The sequence below is a fragment of the Triturus cristatus genome, chromosome 5_2, assembly GCF_964204655.1.
Source record: "Triturus cristatus chromosome 5_2, aTriCri1.1, whole genome shotgun sequence".
Classification (NCBI taxonomy): Eukaryota; Metazoa; Chordata; class Amphibia; order Caudata; family Salamandridae; genus Triturus; species Triturus cristatus.
In genome coordinates this window covers 296,472,386-296,490,357 of record NC_140588.1, presented here as the reverse complement: position 1 = coordinate 296,490,357, position 17,972 = coordinate 296,472,386, and positions in this window count along the sequence as shown.

Here is a 17,972-nt window from a genome sequence, read left to right as displayed (position 1 = left end):
TAGGCCCACAAACAGTCTCTAAGAGAATTGTCTACATTGAACCCATTAGACATTGCCAGTTGGATATGGTCTTTGATCATACGGTTCATCCTCTCCACCAACCCATTGGCCTTGGGACAGTAGAGAGCCGTTTTCTCATGCTTGATGGTAAGGTTCTTCAAAAATAATACCATTTCCTCCGAAGTAAATTGTACCCCATTGTCGGTCACTAACGTTGAAGGTACCCCCTCATAGGAAAATACTGACTTTAGAAAAGCGATGAGGTTCTTGGTCGTAGTGGAGGGAGTAAATTTTACGTTCACCCAATGAGAAGTATAGTCCACCAAAACAAACATGAATTTTCTTTGTGGACCTAGGGCATCCATTGGGCCAATTATATCCATGGCCAGTTTTGTCCAAGGAACAGTAGGTACCTCCACGGGGGAAAGGGGAACCTTGTGAGTGGACTTTACCTTGTCACTTTTGGCACAGTTGTAGCAGTCCTTAACCTTCAGTTCCACCATAGAGTCCATCTTTGGGAACCAGAAACTGTTCCTCACTTTGCTTTTAGTGAGGCTCCTTCCCAAATGGCCTTCATGGGCAAGGTCTATTAACTTATCTCTGAGGGCATCAGGTGGCACAATTTTTGAATTGCGATAAATTTTGTTCCCATGGATGTTCAGCTCATTTCTGACTTCCCAGAACCCTTTTAAGCTCTCCATGACCTCACCACACTTTTCAGGCCACCCGTTTACTATAAGACCTTTGAGTATCTTCATGCTGGAGTCCTTCTCCATTTCCTCATCCCATTCCTCCTTAGAGACGGAAGGTGTGAGAATGGAAAGAACAGGAGTGTCTAACGGGTCAGCCTCACTGTTCCCTGCAATGGGAGATCTGGATAAATAGTCTGCAAGGACGTTGTCCTGACCAGGGAGGTATTCAATGCGAAAATTAAATTTCTCCAGCCCAAGGACCCATTTAGCTATCCTAGGGGATTCACACAATACTTTTTTGGATGAAAAAATGTGTGTTAAAGGTTTGTGGTCCGTGTGGACCGTAAAAGCACAACCCCAAAGGAAAAGCTTGAAATGGTTAATGGCCCAGTAGCATGCCAAGGCTTCCCTTTCAATTACGGAATAGTTCCGTTCTGGTGGGCTTAAGGTGCGGGAAGCAAAAGCTATGATGGTTTCTACACCCTCTCCCTTCTGTGTTAGAGTGGCCCCTAGACCTTTGTTGGATGCATCAGTGCATAGAATGGTTCTCTTCTTATGGTCAAACGGGCCTAGTGCCCGTGAGCTGATAATTTCTTTTTTTAACTTTGCTATAGATTCAGAATGATTTTTCCCCCAAATAAATTCGCAATTTTTCCTCAGCAGTTCTCGTAAGGACTCACATTTTTCTGAAAAATTGGGGATGAACTTCGCCATGTACTCGACAAGACCCAAAAAGGATTTCAATTCTTCCTTGTTCGTGGGTACTGGGGCATTTTCCACAGCTTGAACCAGACTTAGTTTAGGCTTTATTCCTTCAAAAGAAAGATTGTGACCCAAGTAATCCACCTCAGTAACTTTGATCTTGCATTTATCTTTTTTTACAGTGAGTCCCGCAATGGTAAGCCTAGAACACACCTTCCTAAAAATGGAATCATGTTCCTCTTCATCCGCACCATATACCAACACATCATCTTGGAAGCACATGCTGTTAGGGATTCCTTCCAGTACCCTTTGCATCATTTTTTGAAATACGGCTGCCGCCGAGGCCAAACCGAAAGGCATTCTACCGAACATGTATGTACCAAAAGGAGTAGAAAATGCTGTTAGTGGCCTAGAATCAGGGTGAAGATCAACTTGATAGTAGGCCATGGAGAGATCTATCACCGAAAAAAACTTGGCCTTCCCCATGGTACTCAACATCTCATTAATGTTGGGGAGAGGGAACCGTTCTACCCAAATGTTTTCATTAAGGCTGCGTAAATCAATACAAAGACGAATGCCTTGTCCATTGGCCTTTGAGGCTATCACGATTGGAGATAACCACTCCGATGCGTCTACAGGATAGATGACCCCTAAATGGCACAATTTGTCGAGTTCTTCCTTCAAAGGTTGTCTTAGGAGTAGGGGAACCTGACGTGTTTTATGGACCATAGGTTTGGCCCCTTGTCTAATTTTTATCTTATGTTGATAGTTTTTCAACAATCCCAAGTCATTAGAGAAAAGTTTGGGGAATTCTTCACAGAGGGGCGACACTTCCGCAACTTCTTTAATTATTTTGACTTGTTCCTTACTGTTGGGGTCAAGGATAATGCCAAGTTCCCTTTGGTGACGCCACCCTAGGAGGTTGGATCCAGAGCTGACTAGGTATACTTTACCCACCGTGGACCTCCCTTTAAAATGTATTTGTGTCTCCACCATCCCCACCAACGGAATAGGATCTTTAGTATATCCATGGGGTGAAATGTCAGGTGTAGATACAACCATGTTGGGTTCCCCATCGATCTTTCTGAAATCATTCACATTTAACAGAGTAAATGGTGAGCAGGAGTCAGCAAACATTTCAAAAGTCTCCCTATTGATTTCAATGTTGCATTTAGGGTAATCATTAGAATTGCTACCAGCCGGACTCTTTACTTGGAACACAAAACTAGGTTGGTCTTCGCTAGGTGCATTGATGGCTTTAACTTGGTGAGAGTCGTTGTCCCTACACACTCTAGCTAAATGTCCCCTTCTGTTACACTTCTTACAATGAGCATTGCGAGCCGTACATGAGGGGTTGTTAGCTAGGTGATTACTACTCCCACACCTATAACATTTGAAATCATTTTGTTCTCTAGGGAACTTAGTAGAAGACTCTCCTCTATGTCTAACTTTAGTACCATTCTTATTAGACGCATCAACTTGTATCGCTGCAACCACTTCCTCAGGAATTTTAATTTCCTTCATACATTTAGCAGTGTGCTCAATTGACTGAGCTATGGAAATAGCTTCTTCCAATGAAGGGTTTTTGGATAACAATTTCTCTTGAATCCTAGAGTTACTTGTGCACCTGACCAACTGGTCGCGTATGAGTGAGTCGTTAAGATCTCCAAAATCACACCTTTGAGTAAGACCCCTCAACACTGCTATGTAGTTTTTCACAGACTCACTTTTCCCTTGAGATCTACTGAAGAACTTATGACGTTCTAGGACCACATTTATTTTGTCCCCAAAATGATTGCTTAACTTTAACATAGTTATGTCATAAACATCCAGGTCATCGTCTTCCTCCAACTCGGGCTCTGGCAAGGTTTCATACACTTTGCGCCCATGAACACCCATGTTGTGAAGGAGAAGATGTTGTTTCCTTAGAGCAGAAAATCTCTCCCCACCCATTGCAATCAAGTAGGATTCAAATAATTTAGTCCATTCCTTCCAATGAATATCGGGATCCCCGCTATCATTTAGGAATGAGGGAGGTTGGCAAATTCCTGGAGTACCCATGCTTCGCAAGGAATCAAAATGCAGCCCCTGTTATCAAAGAATGTCCCTCGGGAGTCCAAGGCAAGCAAATGAATAGAGTTACCAGCTGTAAGTACTTAATATGTAGCACTACTAGTAGTCAGGCCACCACTGTCAAAACCTTGGGAATGTAATGCACGATGATTGGCCAGTAATATGTACTGCTGGAGGGAGGTGGATGCCTCAGCTCCGCAAAAAAGCACAGTAGTACGTTAATGCAGGATTAGTAGAAGTGGTGAAGTAAATTTTACCACAACATAAAGTAGCCAGGGACCAAAATATAAAGGATACTTGCAGCAGCGAGGGTGTATGCCCCAAAAACAGGAAGGAACTGAAGAAAAAGGCACTGACAACACCTTCCTCCAGTGCGGCACGGATCACCTCCAACCCACTGCAGATCTCCTCCCAGCTGAATCCGCGAGGCTCCTAGCTTGTTCCCCGCTGTACGTCAGCGCCTGTAGAAGCGAGCATCAGTGGCAACTGGTACCTCACAGCAGCGACAGCCAACAGAACTCGACGTGCACGTTACTTTACCCACTGGAAGCTCGGGGAAGCTGTCGCTCAATCCTACGGTGCCGTAATTATTCCGCCCGCAGGTGGGCGAATGAACTGACTAGACGCAGACTGCCTCCAATCTTCCGTCGTCAACCACCACACGGTAGCTCCGCCCGTTGTGGGCGTGTGGAAGCAAACTAGAAGATCGTCCTGCACTCCCTGCGAACTCCGCCTACTGGTGGGCGTGAGGAGGCGTTCACCGTCCGACGGGGAACTGACAGTTCAGATCCTTGTCAGCTGAGATCTTCGAGAGGCGGCTTGTGAGGAGGCGTTCACCGTCCGACGCGGAACTGACAGGGTACAGATCCTTGTCAGCTGAGAGATCTTCGAGAGGCGGCTTCGTTGTACGACGAAACTGACTAGAAATTCATTCCTCTCACGTCATCTGTCGGGTGACAGGTACAACACGCTCATCAGGATACTAGTCGTCAGCAACTCTCTCTTCACCCGGAGATGGAACACCGTGTGCTGTGACAAAGACACCACTGACTCCCGTGCTGTCCACTCCAGCTCCGCTTTTTCTTGCTGCACAGTACTTCGAGAGCACACAGGAAAGGGGAATTGGCTTGACCTGCCCCCCACGCAGGAAAATCGTCGCCAGTGTAATAAAGAAGCCAGAAGCCGAGGTGAAGAGTAACTCCTTTAATCAAGCCAACCGCTCTCGCACTGGCGAGTAGCCTGTCAACATTCTAAGGTAAGCTTCAGGTGATACCAAGGGGAGAAGGAGTGCGGGGGTGGATGGAAGGTACCAAGGTGGGAAATAAGAAAGGATACAACAGTTACCTTATAGCATTTATGGTGATTCATGGACGTCTATTTCTGGCAATTGGGGGGGGGGGGGTTCAGATAGATCCTCGATAAACATTCCAAGCGTTCCAGATGGAAACCCATTTGCGGGGACAACCTCTAGCTACATACATCATTTTCTCTTGAAACATACACCAATCCATGTCCCTGCTCCAGGCCTCCTCGGTTGGGACGTGATCGGCTCCCCAGAGTTGTGCTATGTTTCGTTTGGCTATCCTGAGGCCTAGCGTCACCCATGACCTCTGTGCCCCTGTCAGATCGGTAGGTTCCCACACATTTACCAGACATCTCTTTGCCTCTAGATGGATTACCATTGTCAGTGCATCACTCATAATTGTGTGGATCCTGCCCCAGTATCGCTGTATGAGGTCGCATTACCATAATATGTGTAAAAACGTACCCGTCTGGCCACACCCCCTCCTTCATTCACCAGGCAGTGTCCTGTTATATACACTCTATGCAGTATCTTGAGCTGGACGAGGCGCAGCCTAGCTGAAATGGCCACCTCACGTGGGGAAGCCACTGCCTCTGTCCAGTCTTCGTCATCCAAGATTATCTCGTCCTGTTCCGATTTGACTCTTGTAGGATGGAGTGGATCGCCAGTATGATTGGTAAGTTTCTTATATGTTAATGAGATTGTTTTTGTGCGTAGGTTGCCGTCTAGCAGCCTATCCTCCAAAGTGGAGGAGTCTGGGGGCGAGTTGCCGTGTGGTATGTGGGCCTGCAACGCATGGCGTACCTGCAGGTAGCGGAAATACTCGGTGTTTGCCAGCTCAAACTCCTGTTGGAGGGACGCAAAGGTGTTAACTTCTCCCTTCACCCAGAGGTCGCCTATTCTAGAGATTCCGATGAGGTCCAAGCGATCAAAACCCTTGGACTTCCATAAATTATCCAATACTTCTGAGTCCCATAGAGGAGTTGCTAGTGTGAGTTTGTGGTCCCAGCCGAGGCTATGGGTAGCCGTCCGTCAAACCTGCACCGAGTGTCTGGTCGGACCCGTCAGCAACTTTATGCTGCTTCTGGAGTATAGTGCCCTATTGTAGTTACCGCCGGGAAGCAGCCATTGATCCATGGCGTATCCGGGGTCGTCCGCCCGTCTGTAAGTACCATGATTTATTGCTGCTAGATAAGCCGCCCAGTAGTAGCGCTTAAGGTCTGGCAGGCCGATTCCCCTGTCATACCAGGTGAGAGTGAGCTTCGCGAAGGCTATGCGGGCCCTACCCTTCCACAGCAGGCTTCCCTGCAAACTTTGCTGGGGAATAATTTTGTAATAGAAAGGGGCCTCACTGTTTTTCAGGTGCTCCTGGGCTGAAGGGCTGAGGAATAATTTTGTAAGAGAAAGGGGCCTTGCTGTTTTTCAGTTCCTCAGCTTGTAGGACATTTATCACCTGGCCCTGTGTCCTTCCAAAGAACAATATCCTCCCACTTACATTCCATGTGTGTTTCATGAAAGGCCTTGCCCGCAAATGTGGGCCATGTCCTGCGAATGTGGGCCACGCCCAGCGAATGTGGGCCCCTTTTTTCATCAGTACCCGGGCCAAATTGTGATCCCAATCGACCCTGACGAGCACCCGTGCACTGTGTGTTTAAATGCAGATATCTGAGCGACAGACAACATCACTTCACTGAAATGAATGATGTGTTACTCTTGCTCTGTGTCACATCATGTTTGCTTTCAATGAAGCCTAGTAGAAAACCTGAATGCAAGGCCACATCACACACGTAGGAGGCCCTAAAAAAAGGCGGAGTTAGAGACAAAATGTCCACCGGGGGTTAGAGTACGCTCACACATACACTACAAACATTTCTGCGTTATATGCCTTAGGATTGGATGAACTGTATCCTTCCACTTCTCTTTTTCTTTCTGCACTCCATGGCAGCACACGGTGTTCCTTGCTCTCTCCAGTGGCATAGGAAGGGGAGTGCGGAGGGTGCGGGGCTCCCCGGGTGTCATCATTGGGGTGGTGACAAAATGGCAAAAAGTTGTGTTTTTAAACACATATTTTTGCCATTTTGTCAAACCGGGGTGACAAGAAATCACTGAGGGGGGTGACAAAATGAGAAAAGTATGTGTTTTAAATACATATTTATGCCATTTTCTCAAGCCTGGGGTGACAAGAAACTCTACGCACCGGGTACCACCTGACATTGCTACGCCACTGGCTCTCTCCTTGTCTGTTCTTTATACTTACATCCTCACCCCTGACGCTCTCTCTTCTGCTTTTACCCTTCCCATTTTGTAATGTATTGACATTGCATTTATATAGAGCTTACTACCCCAGACGAGGCATCAAAGCGCATTTTCGGCGAGTAGCACGCTACTCCAGAACCTAAAAGGATTAGTGGTGAATTAGTATACTGAAATATGAAATTAATTTGAGCGGAGGACATGTTAGTCTGTTATTTGGATTTAATAGGAATAGTGGGGGATAGAAGAGGGATGGGTCTGGGAATCCTTTTTTTTGGGGAGAGTTCATAGTAGTAGGAGGGGGTTTCGAATGAGTAAAGTGGAGGTGGAAGTTACTCCCTGGCACCTCTCATCTCCCCACTGTGGCCTCATTTCAAGCAACCCCGCCACCCCTCATTTCCCGCGTTCATTCATTGTTTGCCAGCACTCTCCTCTCCTGGATCCTGTTTTCATATTTTTGTGTTTTTCTTTCTTTTTCTGAAAGTCTGGCAGTTGCAATGTGCTAGCAGGCCACTCTCCATGTTTGCATGCTCTCGCGCACTTTGGGTCTTATTAACAAGTCCCTTGTGACAGAGGTGCGTCACTTTTAATATGGGGAAAAAGTAACAACCGGCGGCGTAAGGGGCTGGCAAATAAACCCGTTAATCTTTACTTTTTAACCACGTTGAAAGAGTAAATGAAAAATACTAAAATTGATGTTCGTGCATCATGATGTGTACGCCCACGTGCCTACCTGTGGGTCAGTAGCCATTTGGAAATATCTTGTCTTTTTTTAAAGAAAACTCATTCCAAGATGGCCACCCATGCATCTCCGTGTCTGTGTGTGCATCTTCATGTACTGATGGCCATTTTGAAATTAGGTATGCCAATGTACACAAGCGTTGGCAAAGCCTATAGGTCTGCCTTCGAAAGGTGAGACCCATCGGCTTTGCCACTTTTAGTTTTCATGTAGCAAGGAAGAAGCCTATTGCATTTAAGAACTGACTCAATTCAAGTGCCTCTGCATTAAATGTAACAGTAGACACCACATGGACTCAATTAATTTGCAAAAATCATCCCCTAGAGGGAGACTAGAACAATTCACTCTGCAGAGAATCTTCTCTTGACTCAGAAGCCATTATACGCCCCTCCTGTGGTGTTCAGATATTTTACAAGTACGTAAAGAATCAAATTTACACATCTTTAAAAGGAATCTTAGTATCTATTTCTTCCCCCAAGAAACTATCCAATACACTATCCTACAGACCGCTTGTATTATTGTGCGTTATATACATTTCTGAAATGCTCATTGTTTTTATATTAATAACTTTAAGTGTTGATTGGCCAAAATAGGTAATACAGTTAGCCTATCCTCAGTAAGAGTGTTAGTTGCTTTGCCCTGCACCCTTTGCACTTCAGGGGGGCGAGACATGCAGCAGGCAGCACCCGTAGAGCGCCACCTAGTGCTGGTACCAGCTTACTGCAAACTGCCTTCTAATAGTAGTTGGGGCAGTCCAACATCAAAGCTGCCATTTTGCAGGATGACTGAAAACACTTGCAAAGTGCCAGTTGAGTGGACACCCTCTGTTTCTTTTAATCCCAGTTGAAAAGGAAGTTGCCTCAAAAGTGCATGTTAATGAGCACATTTCGTTGACTTAACAGCACAAGAAACACTGGATGGTTTTTCATGGTTTGAGGAGGACGAACAACTTTAATCAATTCTACATTACACTAAGAAGTGGCTGATGCATATATTTAAAGGAATTATTTGGAGCAGATATGAAGTCTCAATTAATAACGTAACCAGTGTGAACATAATACGTGTAAAGGTAGCATATTATTTGCTGATTATGTTGCAATTTATGTAAATGTCAGGATGAGTTTTTCCATATATGTTCGCAGGCCAGCAGCCACCCCTGTCCCCAGGGACCTTGTTGTAAATGGGAGAGCGAGTCTCACAAGGTTTTATTCCAGTGACTGTAATTGTAGTGAACTCATACATTTAAGGCAAGGGAGAATAAATAGAAAGATCATGCAACTGAGATTAGAGGACTCTATCCCCTAGAGAATGGGCAGGATCACTGCGTTTGTGATACCTGCTCTGCTAATTATTAACTGCTTTTAGCAGCTAAAAACTCGCAGATTCAAGCTGTTATGCTGCTTGATATCTTCTATGGATATTGTTGCTAATGTTTATTTTAATGTATTTATTGCATTTTATAATTTTTAAATGGAATTCTTCGAAATTGCACATGCACTTTACCTTTGAAAGTAATATGTATGAATTGTGGTGTATTTTTTTTACCTGTGCTTTTATGGTCATATTGGGCGAAATAAAGAATTCTTGACTGACTGTCTATGGACATTGATGTCACCTCTCTCTTTCTTACACACTGTTATTACACTCTGTCTTTATACTGCTCATTTTATTTTAGATACAATGATGTGCACTTACCTATTTCTTAGATGCTGCTATTACACTTCGATCGTAACTCTTCACCAAGCACTTTTTATACTAATCCAGTTTTTCTCTTTTTACTGGCTTTTGGGGTTTTATGGATTTTATTCATGTTTTATCTGCATTGTAAAGATTTTTATTAATCATACAATAAAGATTACTTAAGCTAAAAAAAAATGGAAAAATGCAAGACAGTCCTTATTTCTGGAATATATATATATCAAACCGATGGCTGGACTATTTTTCACCAACATCAGCAAAGACAAAAAAGTGGGAAAAAAATCTAAGCGAATTGTACTTTACTCCCTCTATGGAGAGGGTACTACATCTGCCTTATTTAGGAATGTCCGCTGCCCCTGCAGACATCTCTTGCATTCCCAGGAACCGCCACCAAGGCAGTTCCTGCAAATGCATTGTAAGTTTGATGGCCAACTTCGTGAACATGACAGAGCTGTGTGGCAAACTTACAACTTTTTTTTATTTTCAAAAAGAAAATCCCAAAGGGGGATTTTTTTTGTTGAAAATAAATAAAACAATGAACAGCTCACCATGGGAGCATTCTCCCGTGGCATGGGGTCATTTAAATTACTGCCCCTAACTGCCATGTTTTTCATGGTGGTAATAGGGAATGAAAACTGGCCACGTGCCAACCCACTCTGAATTGGACGGGCGGACACATAGCCAAACCTCCGATGGCCCTTGGTCAGTACAGCCATCATATGTATGTAGGTGTATGTAGGTGGCAGAGACAAAGTAGTTTCTGCTGTCTACACACTTAAAATTAGGCTGGTTGGTGAAAAGGGTACTATGTTGCCTTTTTGCCATCATCAAAATCAGTTCCTATTTTCTTTTTACTGTACAGTCGGTACACTTGTCATGTAGTGTAAACCACTACAGTCTACCATCTGTTTAATATGGAAAGGCTGGAGTAAACATGCACCAGCACCATTGCAATATATGTCATGCGCTCCCTACCTGGCGCTTATCTATATTTGTATTAATTAGGTAAAACAAAAAAATATAACAATGAAAAATGAGACAGAATTTTACTTAATTTTCCTAAAAAGATAAGGCATCAAGCTCTCATGAGCCTTGTTGACTACAGCATTCTCTTACTTTTTGTCATCAAGTACATTTATTAATCAGACTTGTGAAGGGTTCCAAACTGTCGTATGTACTCTTTCACTGACATCAGCAAGGAGTCAGAGCAGTCAATACAATTCTTTAGCTAAGACAAAAGAGGACTGTGGTATGCCCAAGTTAATAACGCCAGTGGGGTCTGATCTGCTCCAGTTTCTTGGGTCCTCAAAGTTGATGAGGCAAAAAAAAATGTAAAGAATAAACACTTTGGACTTTACACAAGTTAATTAGTAGGGATTTCTTTGAGTAACGTTTCATTCCTTCATTCCATTAATAGGTTGAGCCTAGCACACAGTGCTAGCTGTCTGGTGCAAAAACACAATTGTGGGCTTACCAAGAACTTACTGTGGCTTACAACACTCCATTACTTACCATTTTTGGATTTCTTGTCGCTCTCATTTTCTTGATTCTTATTCAATGGCTTTTCTTGTTTCAGTTTGTTTATCTTATGTTTGTCTCTCACCTGGGGCATTTACCTCTTTACCATCTCTCTGGCTTTTTGAGAAGTACCAGTGATGTCATCATTGGTGTCACTGACCACGTCATGAATGATGTAACATGTGAGGTCATAAGCAGTGCATTGCATGGGCTTGAGCTATAGTTAGCTCAGCTAACTATAACTGCTGAATTTCACTGGTCTTGTATGAGTGAAACCTAAGCCTAACTACAATGTCTTTGTAACATTTTTGTCAGTGAATTTCCAAGGGTTTTTAAATGCTAATGCCTAACTATAACGTCCCTGGAACCTTTGTTTTTTTCAGTGAATTTATATGTTTTTTTAAGTAGTAGTCGTGTTTGCAGAGTAGTGTAGAAAATGGATGGGCCTCTGACCAGCTCTCAGGAATTCCGCTGTGTAGGACTTACTCGAGGTGCCTCCAACCAGTAGTGCACCAGGAGGCACATTTGCAGAGTGGTGGGGAAAGGGGGCATTGCCTCCAAAGGCTTCTCAGCAATCCCGCTATCTGGGACTTACTGGAGGTAACATAATGGGTTCCTGTCCCCAAGGACTCTCAGCATCCAAGGGGACTTCATCCCCCAACCAGCAGTGCACCAGGAGGCGCGTTTGCACAGTAGTGGAGAATGAGGGTGGGGCCTCCAAAGGCCTCTCAGCAATCCCCCTGTGAGGGACTTACTGGAGGTAACAGGAGGGCTTGTTGACCCCCAAGGACCCTGTGGAGCCAAGGAGACTTCATCCCCCAACCAGCAGTGCTCTAGAAGATGCATTTGTAGAGTGGTGGAGAAAGGGGAAATGGCCTTCAAAGACTTCTCAGAAATTCCACTGTCCAGGATTTACTGGAGGTAACAGAAGGGGTTTCTGGCCCCCAATGACCCTCAGCATCCAAAGGTACTTCACCCTCCAACCAGCAGTGCATCAGGAGGCGTGTTTGCAGACTAGTGGAGAAAGAGGGTGGGGTCTCCAACAACTTGCCGGTACTGCATTGTTTTATTTTTATTTTTCATGGTAGGGGGCCGCATCGCCCCCCTTTTCTAGGCCTCAGCCTTTTTTTAATGGGGGAGGGGCACTGCGTGGCCCCCCCTTCCCAGGCTGATTTTGACCCTGGGGACCCCAACACTCCAGGACCGGCCTTTTAAAATAATTAAATTAAAGGGAGTGGGCCATATCTGGGGGTCAGTGTATTCCTTCATTGCCCCATTTTCTTTATTTTTTACAATTATTTTGGGACTCAGGTAGTTGTTTAGCCTTTTGTGAATTCTTTCATCTGGTTTTATGACGGTTTAATTGCCTTTTCCCTTCCCTTAGAACAATAGCTGGGTTCATTCCCTGCTTATTTTTAGCCATTATTATTATTCGGCTACAACGTTATTGACAGATGTTGCCTCACCCCTTTTTTTCTACACATTTTACTTTAAAAATAGCTTTTCTCTCTTTAAAAATAGCAGTATTCTTTTTAATCATAAACACTCACAGTAGGAAGGGGGAGAGGCAATGTCCCCCTACTCTGACCTCCCCTATTAAATGACTTTCACACAAACGGAGGAGTAGGGAAATGCAATACAGCGGTGGCACGGGTTTTGTGAAAAAATTCTGCCCTCACTCACAGAATTGTGACATGCTTCATCATTGGGCTTGCTTCAATACACCCCTGCGCAGAACAACGCCTGGGGTGGGGTAAAGGGTAGGGTAAAACAATACAAACATAAAAGTTGGGGTCACCTAAGAAAAGTGCAGTGAAGGTTAAAACTAGCACGGAAGTGTCCCCTCGCGAAATTTTATTCCTGACCCCCTCGGCTAGGTCTAAAAATGTGAAGGATGGTGGTGATAGGAGAAGATAAAGATTTCATTCACCCCTCCTTACTGCCAAAGTGTCAATCATGCCTAATGCTTATGGGGCATTTTGTTGGTGACTTTCATGGTGTGATTGGCATGCTTTTAATTGATGACTCTTGGTGACTAATCACCATTTGCAGGCTGTCAAGTTACACACAGACTGCTTGAATTAAGCAACTTGGTTGTTACTGTGAATGCATTATTGATGCATTATTGATAATGCAGATTATACATTTATTGTTGTTCACCTGTATATAACGACTGATGGCTTGGTTAATAAATATTGGGTTTTTCTTCATTATTTCTGTCACTGTTTGCCAATACCCAATACTTCACTCAGCACTGCACCACTTCCACTTTTTGTTTGCCATAAACCATTGTTCAGCTTGCACTTGAACCGTTATTAAGGATTATTTAAGACTTCACGTTAAACTACCTAACCCTGAGGAGCAAGAAGGGAAATATCTGGATTGCTCTTGAAATTGAATGTTTGATACTGATGCTCAGATGCAGTACATAACTTATTTATTTATTTAAGTATTTATAGAGCGCGACAGCTACTTCCAACGGAAGTGTCCCGGCGCTAACTTATGTCAGCAAGTACATGTAAGTGTTCTCTTAAATTCACATGGGACATTGTCATTATTTGATCAGATACACCATAGTCCCACAATGAACACAGGGTCACCCTGCCATTATATACTTCCTGCGAGTCAAGTGAGGTAAACATGACTATCTGTAAAGCAGTGGGGCGCAAATCTTTTCTGTAATAGGATCTACTTAAGTTCAATGAAAATCGTCCCAGGCTACTAATACATATTGTTAGTGTTGTAATAGTGACCGTGCCATGCAAGATTACAATAATGGCTACCCAATGCAAAATAACCAGCAATGATCATTTTAATGTATCAGGCAGGGTTGCCAGCATTGGTAATGCATCGGTTTCGCCTATGTAATGAATAAAGAGCTGTTTTCATCAATCATCGTCCGGGAGCAGGAAAGAGTTCCCTGACAGAGAACACGAGAGTGGGGAGGATGTGGTACAGTGGCCAGAGCTGCTAACTCAAGAGCTGGGGATCCTGGCTTGAGTCTTCAAGATGCCGCGCAACATCCTGTGATCCTACGCAAATCACTTAGGGCCTCATGTAGGTAGCCCAATAACGGTCGGTAACGGCCGATTTTCGGTAAATATACCGTTACCGACCGGTATTTAGGCTTTTGCTATGTAGGGGGATAATTTCTGTATTCGGTAATTTACCGAATCGGTAAAATTACCCAATCGGTAATTTTACCGATTCGGTAAATACCGAATACAGAAATGAGATGTAGGGGGACTGTGTGGTGGGTGTGGGGATTCGTTATTTACCACCAACTAATAGTTGGTGGTAAATGACGATTAGGTGTGAAAATGCATTTTTGTGCCCTGTGAAGTGTGCAATGTGGCAGACATACATGCCCCTAGGGCATGTATGTGCGCCACATGTGCACACATGGACGAATCAGGGGTGCAACAGGGTGTCAATGTGACACCCTGCCACCCATGATGATGCCTCCCCCCATTACCGAATCGGTATTTACCGATTCGGTAATGAGGCATACCTTCCCATTGATTCAATCAATGGGAAGGTATGCCTCATTACCGAATCGGTAAATACCGATTCGGTAATTACCGACTTACTCCGATTCGGGTACATTTACCGAATTATTACCTACATACACTTTACCGATTCTTAAATACCGAATCGGTAAAATTCGGTATTTAAGAATCGGCAAAGTGTATGCCACCTACATATGGCCCTTAATCTCTCTGGTGATAAATTGTTCTATAAATATGCTGCAAGAGTAAAAGGCAAAACTTTATGAAAATATAGTTCTACCAAAGCGGATGTTAACAGTATTGAAACTGTGAAGAGAAGCAGACGAGGAACAAGCATTGGTAAATGCAGGAAAATATGCAACAGCGAATAGAGATGGAGGAAAGGTAAGTGGCACGCACAGAAACCAATGAGAAGCCAGGAAAGAGAGGAGGCTTTTAAAGTTTATGTTAAAAGCAATACATTTCGCTGTGCAGGATAAACTTAAAAAGGTGTTGTCAAATTGGAATGCATTTATATGGAATGCCTATATATGGGTAATACATGTCAGCTGTAGCTGCAATGTCCCTGGAACCAAAGTAATAATATTAGTAACACTGCATGATTTGTCATTCAAATGTAAGTTTTAAATATATTTTGAAATCTGTTTTTCGACAAGCATCAGTGGAAAATTCACACTTTTAATTTCTGGGGTACATATATTAATTCAAACTGGTGTTTAACTTGTAAAAGAATGTGTGCAAGTGCCCAAAGCTCTGCTCAGAAACCAATGTGCAATTAAAAGTCACTGTGTCAAATACCAAGAAAGCGTAGTCTTGAATCCACCTCATGTCTCTTTAATCTACAACCAGCCACTCCCTGACCCTCTATCTCACTCTTGCAGGTTCCTGCTTTCTTCCTTCATGACAGTTTTTCCGTCTTTCAATTCCTCCATCTTTCCGCTTTGTTAGCTTTTCCCTCTCTTGCTCTCGATAAATGTCTGATTCAGAAAAATGTGTGCTGGTCCCCAGAAATCAATACCAGTAGCCTCCACTGGTTCAAATGTAGCACTCATTCAGCCAAACAAAAGCTTCTAATGTATTAGGCTGGATTGTACACAGAAGAACTACTTCCAGTAGCTGGAGAGCTAATATTAGCTACTGAACTGCTCATTGGAGAAGACTGTTCTAAAGCATGTTGGAACATCCTTCTGCCAATGTTTGTCATTTCCTGCCTAGGAACAAAGGGCTCCAGACACCTAAATATCAAGAGTGGATCAACCCCCAACCTGCCAGAGCTGATCTCAAATGTAGTAAGACATCTCCCTTCTAAAAGTAATTCCCTTCCCAACATAACTTGAATATTTCTATGAGGAAAATAAATTGACAACCTTGGGAATTTCAAAGGTAGAGGACAGCCCTTTGTACCAACACCCATAGGTAAAATCATATAACCAGTCAAACCCTACAACCTTGCATTTAAAGTATAATTTTGAAAAGCTCAAATGTACGAAGATTTTTAATAACATTTACAAAAGCCAAAACCGACCACACCCTCTTTATTTGCCCTACAAAGATTGACAGACTCCACTCAGCACTAAGCAAAGGCTGTGGACCATCCATAAAGATTTTACAGTTAATCTTCTTAAAGCATATCACAGAATATTACAATATAAGTCTATATTATTACAGAAAACCAAGGATATTCTAAACTTAAGATTGGCTGAAGAGATGAAGTGGAAATTAACTCACCTCTAAACCAACTCTGTTAAAAAACAATTCACTGTTGAACAGTTCCTGTTTGTTTTGGAGCTTTCATGAAACACTTCACAAAACATGTCATTGTAGAAATCAAGAGGTTTTTCAAAGTGGGCCACAGTAGAGTGCATTACAAAACAGTAGCTTGGTGTTGCCCTGCTGCTGGGGACACAATGTCTCCAGACTCAATTCTACGGTTGGTTGGGTCGGGGATTAAAAGCACTGGGAGGGTTATATGAAATAGCATGACTATTCCCAGGTCATTAAAGAGGCTATTTGTTTCAATGTTTTACTTCAGAGCTTCCTCAATCGTGATTGGTTGCCTTCAGGACTGCTGACTTCAGGGAATGCTAAATAAATGTGATTAAATCAAAGAGAGGTTCACCTATAACCAGGGCCACTGAAATCATGCAGCAACAGAGGACCAAATTATGCAGCAGACCCTGGATTATGTGGCCAGTGTTGTGAATCCAAAATGCGGAGACCGCAGACTGTAATAATTATAGTGACCCTTCAGCCTGTAACGACCATTAGTGAGGGCCTTAGTCGACCAATGATTTGAACACACTGGCCCATAGTATTTCTTACAGTCTGATTGTGAGGTTTCCCTCTGTGGGGTCCAGCCACCCCTCCTCCAGGACTTCCTTTCCTGCTTGTCTCTTGATTCAGAGAGGTAAAAGGATTCTCTGAAAGGAGGAAGATTCGATCTGGGCTACATGGCGACATGCAGGTGATTGCTCTTTGTTGGGAAGGGAAAGAGGTCTATTTACCGAGTCGACCCCTCATTAAGAACTCTTTGTCTCTGCTCTCATGCGTGCCTACAGAAGCAGGTAATTTCTCGCCCACCCATCCCTTTGATTCTGTCATCACATAATATTTTATTTAAATTTGGGCAAAAAAGCTGTAAAAAAAAAGATTATGGACAAACGTATGGGGTTGCTGTCATATTCAAATTGTTCTAAAGTGACTCTGAAGTGGGTTACTGGCTGGCTTGAGATGAAAGTCTCCCAAGGGGTCGATCACTTCATGGAATCTTCATTTGCGGAGAAGCCTGTGATGTGGCTTTATCATGGGTGGCTCTTCCTGGTTATTTGGCATCCATCTAGCAATTTCCTGATCTGCCACAATGTAAAGAAACAATATAATGCACAACATGATTATATTTTGACAATGATGTTAGAAAAAGTAAATGATGTCAATCTGCTCAATATATTAACACTTGCAATGTTGTCACCATGTCAAGATGTGTCATCACTTGCATAATGTTTTACTGTCTATCACGGAAGTCAAACTTGTCAACCGTTTCACTCCATACTTCAGAGGTTTAAGGTTCAATACCAAAGAGTGATCATGTTTTTTATGTGTGTGAAACTATACCCGTGTGTGCACAGTAAGCCTTTAGATCCTTATTTCAGGGCCTGTGCAGCGGTGGCTGCTTCGGAGCAGGGATGGCGGCAGGGGGGGTTGGGGGGGGGGGTGGGGGAGGATAATTTGCTTGTTTTTCAAACCACTTACCTGATTACTAGGCCTGGGCCATAAATTCCATTCCGTTCGTGGAATTTGCGGAATTTGGGTAATTTTGCGTTCCGCGGAGAACCCGGAATTGCCCAAAATTCTGCGTTCCGCAGCTTCAAAATGCGTGTTCACAAGATATTTCCCCCCGAGCACGCAAACAGCATTCGCGAACAGGAAAAAAGCATTGCGAACAAGCAATTCCGCATGTTAGTGGAATTTCTGCGTGCTCGCGGAGA